This window comes from Rutidosis leptorrhynchoides, chromosome 7, assembly GCF_046630445.1.
Source record: "Rutidosis leptorrhynchoides isolate AG116_Rl617_1_P2 chromosome 7, CSIRO_AGI_Rlap_v1, whole genome shotgun sequence".
NCBI classification, from domain to species: Eukaryota; Viridiplantae; Streptophyta; class Magnoliopsida; order Asterales; family Asteraceae; genus Rutidosis; species Rutidosis leptorrhynchoides.
In genome coordinates this window covers 207,767,402-207,777,179 of record NC_092339.1, presented here as the reverse complement: position 1 = coordinate 207,777,179, position 9,778 = coordinate 207,767,402, and positions in this window count along the sequence as shown.

Sequence of the window (9,778 nt, the reverse complement as noted above, 5' to 3'; positions counted from 1 at the left end):
GTAAGGTGATCATCCAACCTCAAGAAATCTTTGTTTCTTACAGTAGGTTATCATTCTAATACAAGGTAATAATCATATTCAAACTTTGGTTCAATTTCTATAACTATAACAATCTTATTTCAAGTGATGATCTTACTTGAACTTGTTTTCGTGTCATGATTCTGCTTCAAGAACTTCGAGCATCCAAGGATCCATTGAAGCTAGATCCATTTTTCTCTTTTCCAGTAGGTTTATCCAAGGAAATTAAGGTAGTAATGATGTTCATAACATCATTCGATTCATACATATAAAGCTATCTTATTCGAAGGTTTAAACTTGTAATCACTAGAACATAGTTTAGTTAATTCTAAACTTGTTCGCAAACAAAAGTTAATCCTTCTAACTTGACTTTTAAAATCAACTAAACACATGTTCTATATCTATATGATATGCTAACTTAATGACATAAAACCTGGAAACACGAAAAACACCGTAAAACCGGATTTACGCCGTCGTAGTAACACCGCGGGCTGTTTTGGGTTAGTTAATTAAAAACTATGATAAACTTTGATTTAAAAGTTGTTATTCTGAGAAAATGATTTTTATTATGAACATGAAAGTATATCCAAAAATTATGGTTAAACTCAAAGTGGAAGTATGTTTTCTAAAATGGTCATCTAGACGTCGTTCTTTCGACTGAAATGACTACCTTTACAAAAACGACTTGTAACTTATTTTTCCGACTATAAACCTATACTTTTTCTGTTTAGATTCATAAAATAGAGTTCAATATGAAACCATAGCAATTTGATTCACTCAAAACGGATTTAAAATGAAGAAGTTATGGGTAAAACAAGATTGGATAATTTTTCTCATTTTAGCTACGTGAAAATTGGTAACAAATCTATTCCAACCATAACTTAATCAACTTGTATTGTATATTATGTAATCTTGAGATACCATAGACACGTATACAATGTTTCGACCTATCATGTCGACACATCTATATATATTTCGGAACAACCATAGACACTCTATATGTGAATGTTGGAGTTAGCTATACAGGGTTGAGGTTGATTCCAAAATATATATAGTTTGAGTTGTGATCAATACTGAGATACGTATACACTGGGTCGTGGATTAATTCAAGATAATATTTATCGATTTATTTCTGTACATCTAACTGTGGACAACTAGTTATAGGTTACTAACGAGGACAGCTGACTTAATAAACTTAAAACATCAAAATATATTAAAAGTGTTGTAAATATATTTTGAACATACTTTAATATATATGTATATATTGTTATAGGTTCGTGAATCAACAGTGGCCAAGTCTTACTTCCCGACGAAGTAAAAATCTATGAAAGTGAGTTATAGTCCCACTTTTAAAATCTAATATTTTTGGGATGAGAATACATGCAGGTTTTATAAATGATTTACAAAATAGACACAAGTACGTGAAACTACATTCTATGGTTGAATTATCAAAATCGAATATGCCCCTTTTTATTAAGTCTGGTAATCTAAGAATTAGGGAACAGACACCCTAATTGACGCGAATCCTAAAGATAGATCTATTAGGCCTAACAAACCCCATCCAAAGTACCGGATGCTTTAGTACTTCGAAATTTATATCATATCCGAAGCGTGTCCCGGAATGATGGGGATATTCTTATATATGCATCTTGTTATTGTCGGTTACCAGGTGTTCACCATATGAATGATTTTTATCTCTATGTATGGGATGTGTATTGAAATATGAAATCTTGTGGTCTATTGTTACGATTTGATATATATAGGTTAAACCTATAACTCACCAACATTTTTGTTGATGTTTAAAGCATGTTTATTCTCAGGTGAATATTAAGAGCTTCCGCTGTTGCATACTAAAATAAGGACAAGATTTGGTGAAATGTCCCGTTCTTATTGATTAAAAACGTTCCATATTAATTGATTTCGTTGCGAGGTTTTGACCTCTATATGAGACGTTTTTCAAAGACTGCATTCATTTTAAAACAAACCATAACCTTTATTTCATCAATAAAGGTTTAAAAAGCTTTACGTAGATTATCAAATAATGATAATCTAAAATATCCTGTTTACACACGACCATTACATAATGGTTTACAATACAAATATGTTACAACAAAATAAGTTTCTTGAATGCAGTTTTTACATAATATCATACAAGCATGGACTCCAAATCTCGTCCTTATTTAAGTATGCGACAGCGGAAGCTCTTAATAATCACCTGAGAATAAACATGCTTAAAACGTCAACAAAAATGTTGGTGAGTTATAGGTTTAACCTATATATATCAAATCATAATAATAGACCACAAGATTTCATATTTCAATACACATCCCATACATAGAGATAAAAATCATTCATATGGTGAACACCTGGTAACCGACATTAACAAAATGCATATATAAGAATATCCCCATCATTCCGGGACACCCTTCGGATATGATATAAATTTCGAAGTACTAAAGCATCCGGTACTTTGGATGGGGCTTGTTGGGCCCGATAGATCTATCTTTAGGATTCGCGTCAATTAGGGTGTCTGTTCCCTATTTCTTAGATTACCAGACTTAATAAAAAGGGGCATATTCGATTTCGATAATTCAACCATAGAATGTAGTTTCACGTACTTGTGTCTATTTTGTAAATCATTTATAAAACCTGCATGTATTCTCATCCCAAAAATATTAGATTTTAAAAGTGGGACTATAACTCACTTTCACAGATTTTTACTTCGTCGGGAAGTAAGACTTGGCCACTGGTTGATTCACGAACCTATAACAATATATACATATATATCAAAGTATGTTCAAAATATATTTACAACACTTTTAATATATTTTGATGTTTTAAGTTTATTAAGTCAGCTGTCCTCGTTAGTAACCTACAACTAGTTGTCCACAGTTAGATGTACAGAAATAAATCGATAAATATTATCTTGAATCAATCCACGACCCAGTGTATACGTATCTCAGTATTGATCACAACTCAAACTATATATATTTTGGAATCAACCTCAACCCTGTATAGCTAACTCCAACATTCACATATAGAGTGTCTATGGTTGTTCCGAAATATATATAGATGTGTCGACATGATAGGTCGAAACATTGTATACGTGTCTATGGTATCTCAAGATTACATAATATACAATACAAGTTGATTAAGTTATGGTTGGAATAGATTTGTTACCAATTTTCACGTAGCTAAAATGAGAAAAATTATCCAATCTTGTTTTACCCATAACTTCTTCATTTTAAATCCGTTTTGAGTGAATCAAATTGCTATGGTTTCATATTGAACTCTATTTTATGAATCTAAACAGAAAAGTATAGGTTTATAGTCGGAAAAATAAGTTACAAGTCGTTTTTGTAAAGGTAGTCATTTCAGTCGAAAGAACGACGTCTAGATGACCATTTTAGAAAACATACTTCCACTTTGAGTTTAATCATAATTTTTGGATATAGTTTCATGTTCATAATAAAAATCATTTTCTCAGAATAACAACTTTAAAATCAAAGTTTATCATAGTTTTTAATTAACTAACCCAAAACAGCCCGCGGTGTTACTACGACGGCGTAAATCCGGTTTTACGGTGTTTTTCGTGTTTCCAGGTTTTAAATCATTAAGTTAGCATATCATATAGATATAGAACATGTGTTTAGTTGATTTTAAAAGTCAAGTTAGAAGGATTAACTTTTGTTTGCGAACAAGTTTAGAATTAACTAAACTATGTTCTAGTGATTACAAGTTTAAACCTTCGAATAAGATAGCTTTATATGTATGAATCGAATGATGTTATGAACATCATTACTACCTTAAGTTCCTTGGATGAACCTACTGGAAAAGAGAAAAATGGATCTAGCTTCAATGGATCCTTGGATGGCTCAAAGTTCTTGAAGCAAAATCATGACACGAAAACAAGTTCAAGTAAGATCATCACTTGAAATAAGATTGTTATAGTTATAGAAATTGAACCAAAGTTTGAATATGATTATTACCTTGTATTAGAATGATAACCTACTGTAAGAAACAAAGATTTCTTGAGGTTGGATGATCACCTTACAAGATTGGAAGTGAGCTAGCAATCTTGAAAGTATTCTTGATTTTATGAAACTAGAACTTTTGGAATTTATGAAGAACACTTAGAACTTGAAGATAGAACTTGAGAGAGATCAATTAGATGAAGAAAATTGAAGAATGAAAGTGTTTGTAGGTGTTTTTGGTCGTTGGTGTATGGATTAGATATAAAGGATATGTAATTTTGTTTTCATGTAAATAAGTCATGAATGATTACTCATATTTTTTGTAATTTTATGAGATATTTCATGCTAGTTGCCAAATGATGGTTCCCACATGTGTTAGGTGACTCACATGGGCTGCTAAGAGCTGATCATTGGAGTGTATATACCAATAGTACATACATCTAAAAGCTGTGTATTGTACGAGTACGAATACGGGTGCATACGAGTAGAATTGTTGATGAAACTGAACGAGGATGTAATTGTAAGCATTTTTGTTAAGTAGAAGTATTTTGATAAGTGTCTTGAAGTCTTTCAAAAGTGTATGAATACATATTAAAACACTACATGTATATACATTTTAACTGAGTCGTTAAGTCATCGTTAGTCGTTACATGTAAATGTTGTTTTGAAACCTTTAGGTTAACGATCTTGTTAAATGTTGTTAACCCAATGTTTATAATATCAAAAGAGATTTTAAATTATTATATTATCATGATATTATCATGTATGAATATCTCTTAATATGATATATATACATTAAATGTCTTTACAACGATAATCGTTACATATATGTCTCGTTTAAAAATCATTAAGTTAGTAGTCTTGTTTTTACATATGTAGTTCATTGTTAATATACTTAATGATATGTTTACTTATAATAGTATCATGTTAACTATATATATATCCATATATATGTCATCATATAGTTTTTACAAGTTTTAACGTTCGTGAATCACCGGTCAACTTGGGTGGTCAATTGTCTATATGAAACATATTTCAATTAATCAAGTCTTAACAAGTTTGATTGCTTAACATGTTGGAAACATTTAATCATGTAAATATCAATCTCAATTAATATATATAAACATGGAAAAGTTCGGGTCACTACAGTACCTACCCGTTAAATAAATTTCGTCCCGAAATTTTAAGCTGTTGAAGGTGTTGACGAATCTTCTGGAAATAGATGCGGGTATTTCTTTTTCATCTGATCTTCACGCTCCCAGGTGAACTCGGGTCCTCTACGAGCATTCCATCGAACCTTAACAATTGGTATCTTGTTTTGCTTAAGTCTTTTAACCTCACGATCCATTATTTCGACGGGTTCTTCGATGAATTGGAGTTTTTCGTTGATTTGGATTTCATCTAACGGAATAGTGAGATCTTCTTTAGCAAAACATTTCTTCAAATTCGAGACGTGGAAAGTGTTATGTACAGCCGCGAGTTGTTGAGGTAACTCAAGTCGGTAAGCTACTGGTCCGACACGATCAATAATCTTGAATGGTCCAATATACCTTGGATTTAATTTCCCTCGTTTACCAAATCGAACAACGCCTTTCCAAGGTGAAACTTTAAGCATGACCATCTCTCCAATTTCAAATTCTATATCTTTTCTTTTAATGTCAGCGTAGCTCTTTTGTCGACTTTGGGCGGTTTTCAACCGTTGTTGAATTTGGATGATCTTCTCGGTAGTTTCTTGTATAATCTCCGGACCCGTAATCTGTCTATCCCCCACCTCACTCCAACAAATCGGAGACCTGCACTTTCTACCATAAAGTGCTTCAAACGGCGCCATCTCAATGCTTGAATGGTAGCTGTTGTTGTAGGAAAATTCTGCTAACGGTAGATGTCGATCCCAACTGTTTCCGAAATCAATAACACATGCTCGTAGCATGTCTTCAAGCGTTTGTATCGTCCTTTCGCTCTGCCCATCAGTTTGTGGATGATAGGCAGTACTCATGTCTAGACGAGTTCCTAATGCTTGCTGTAATGTCTGCCAGAATCTTGAAATAAATCTGCCATCCCTATCAGAGATAATAGAGATTGGTATTCCATGTCTGGAGACGACTTCCTTCAAATACAGTCGTGCTAACTTCTCCATCTTGTCATCTTCTCTTATTGGTAGGAAGTGTGCTGATTTGGTGAGACGATCAACTATTACCCAAATAGTATCAAAACCACTTGCAGTCCTTGGCAATTTAGTGATGAAATCCATGGTAATGTTTTCCCATTTCCATTCCGGGATTTCGGGTTGTTGAAGTAGACCTGATGGTTTCTGATGCTCAGCTTTGACCTTAGAACACGTCAAACATTCTCCTACGTATTTAGCAACATCGGCTTTCATACCCGGCCACCAAAAATGTTTCTTGAGATCCTTGTACATCTTCCCCGTTCCAGGATGTATTGAGTATCTGGTTTTATGAGCTTCTCTAAGTACCATTTCTCTCATATCTCCAAATTTTGGTACCCAAATCCTTTCAGCCCTATACCGGGTTCCGTCTTCCCGAATATTAAGATGCTTCTCCGATCCTTTGGGTATTTCATCCTTTAAATTTCCCTCTTTTAAAACTCCTTGTTGCGCCTCCTTTATTTGAGTAGTAATGTTATTATGAATCATTATATTCATAGATTTTACTCGAATGGGTTCTCTATCCTTCCTGCTCAAGGCATCGGCTACCACATTTGCCTTCCCCGGGTGGTAACGAATCTCAAAATCGTAATCATTCAATAATTCAATCCACCTACGCTGCCTCATATTCAGTTGTTTCTGATTAAATATGTGTTGAAGACTTTTGTGGTCGGTATATATAATACTTTTGACCCCATATAAGTAGTGCCTCCAAGTCTTTAATGCAAAAACAACCGCGCCTAATTCCAAATCATGCGTCGTATAATTTTGTTCGTGAATCTTCAATTGTCTAGACGCATAAGCAATCACCTTCGTTCGTTGCATTAATACACAACCGAGACCTTGCTTTGATGCGTCACAATAAATCACAAAATCATCATTCCCTTCAGGCAATGACAATATAGGTGCCGTAGTTAGCTTTTTCTTCAATAACTGAAACGCTTTCTCTTGTTCATCATTCCATTCAAATTTCTTCCCTTTATGCGTTAATGCAGTCAAGGGTTTTGCTATTCTGGAAAAGTCTTGGATGAACCTTCTGTAGTAACCAGCTAGTCCTAAAAACTGGCGTATGTGTTTCGGAGTTTTCGGGGTTTCCCACTTTTCAACAGTTTCTATCTTTGCCGGATCCACCTTAATACCTTCTTTGTTCACTATGTGACCGAGGAATTGAACTTCTTCCAACCAAAATGCACACTTTGAAAACTTAGCGTACAATTCTTCCTTCCTCAATACTTCTAACACCTTTCTCAAATGTTCACCGTGTTCTTGGTCATTCTTTGAGTAAATAAGTATGTCATCAATGAAAACAATGACAAACTTGTCAAGGTATGGTCCACACACTCGGTTCATAAGGTCCATGAACACAGCTGGTGCATTAGTTAAACCAAACGGCATGACCATAAACTCGTAATGACCGTAACGTGTTCTGAAAGCAGTCTTTGGAATATCATCTTCTTTCACCCGCATTTGATGATACCCGGAACGTAAATCAATCTTTGAATAAACAGACGAGCCTTGTAGTTGATCAAATAAGTCATCGATTCTCGGTAGTGGGTAGCGGTTCTTGATGGTAAGTTTGTTCAACTCTCGGTAGTCGATACACAACCTGAATGTACCATCTTTCTTCTTGACAAACAAAACCGGAGCTCCCCACGGTGATGTGCTTGGTCGAATGAAACCACGCTCTAAAATTTCTTGTAATTGGCTTTGTAGTTCTTTCATCTCGCTGGGTGCGAGTCTGTAAGGAGCACGAGCTATTGGTGCAGCTCCTGGTACAAGATCTATTTGAAATTCAACGGATCGATGTGGGGGTAATCCCGGTAATTCTTTCGGAAATACATCAGGAAATTCTTTTGCGACGGGAACATCATTGATGCTCTTTTCTTCAGTTTGTACTTTCTCGACGTGTGCTAGAACAGCATAGCAACCTTTTCTTATTAGTTTTTGTGCCTTCAAATTACTAATAAGATGTAGCTTCGTGTTGCCCTTTTCACCGTACACCATTAAGGGTTTTCCTTTTTCTCGTATAATGCGAATTGCATTTTTGTAACAAACGATCTCCGCTTTCACTTCTTTCAACCAGTCCATACCGATTATCACATCAAAACTCCCTAACTCTACTGGTATCAAATCAATCTTAAATGTTTCGCTAACCAGTTTAATTTCTCGATTCCGACATATATTATCTGCTGAAATTAATTTACCATTTGCTAATTCGAGTAAAAATTTACTATCCAAAGGCGTCAATGGACAACTTAATTTAGCACAAAAATCTCTACTCATATAGCTTCTATCCGCACCCGAATCAAATAAAACGTAAGCAGATTTATTGTCAATAAGAAACGTACCCGTAACAAGCTCCGGGTCTTCCTGTGCCTCTGCCGCATTAATATTGAAAACTCTTCCACGGCCTTGTCCATTCGTGTTCTCCTGGTTCGGGCAATTTCTAATAATGTGGCCCGGTTTTCCACATTTATAACAAACTACATTGGCATAACTTGCTCCGACACTACTTGCTCCGCCATTACTCGTTCCGACACCATTTGTTCCTTTCGTTCTATTAACCCCTGGTCCGTAGACCTCACACTTCGCCGCGCTATGACCATTTCTTTTACACTTGTTGCAAAATTTGGTGCAGAACCCCGAGTGATTCTTTTCACACCTTTGGCATAGCTGCTTCTGATTGTTGTTGTTGTTGCGGTTATTATTGTTGTTGGGATGATTGTTGTAGTTGCTGTTGTTGTTGTTGTTGGGCCGTTTGTTGTAGTTGCGATTGATGTTGCGATTGTTGGGATAATTGTTGCGATTATTGTTGTAATTGCTGTTGTTGTTGTATTGGTGATTCTTATCACCGTTTTCCTCCCACTTTCTTTTGACTTGCTTCACATTGGCCTCTTCAGTAGTCTGTTCTTTAATTCTTTCTTCAATTTGGTTCACGAGTTTGTGAGCCATTCTACATGCCTGTTGTATGGAGGCGGGCTCGTGTGAACTTATATCTTCTTGGATTCTTTCCGGTAATCCTTTCAGAAACGCGTCGATCTTCTCTTCCTCATCTTCGAATGCTCCCGGACACAATAGGCACAATTCTGTGAATCGTCTTTCGTACGTGGTAATATCAAATCCTTGGGTTCGTAACCCTCTAAGTTCTGTCTTGAGCTTATTGACCTCGGTTCTGGGACGGTACTTCTCGTTCATCAAGTGCTTGAATGCTGACGACGGTAGTGCGTACGCATCATCTTGTCCCACTTGCTCTAGATAGGTATTCCACCATGTTAACGCAGAACCTGTGAAGGTATGCGTAGCGTACTTCACTTTGTCCTCTTCAGTACACTTACTTATGGCAAACACCGATTCAACCTTCTCGGTCCACCGTTTCAATCCGATCGGTCCTTCGGTTCCATCAAATTCCAAAGGTTTGCAGGCAGTGAATTCTTTGTAGGTGCATCCTACACGATTTCCTGTACTGCTAGATCCAAGGTTATTGTTGGTATGTAGCGCAGCCTGTACTGCGGCTATGTTTGAAGCTAGAAAAGTACGGAATTCCTCTTCATTCATATTCACGGTGTGTCGAGTAGTCGGTGCCATTTCCTTCAAAATAGTTAAATGGAACAAGTTAATCATA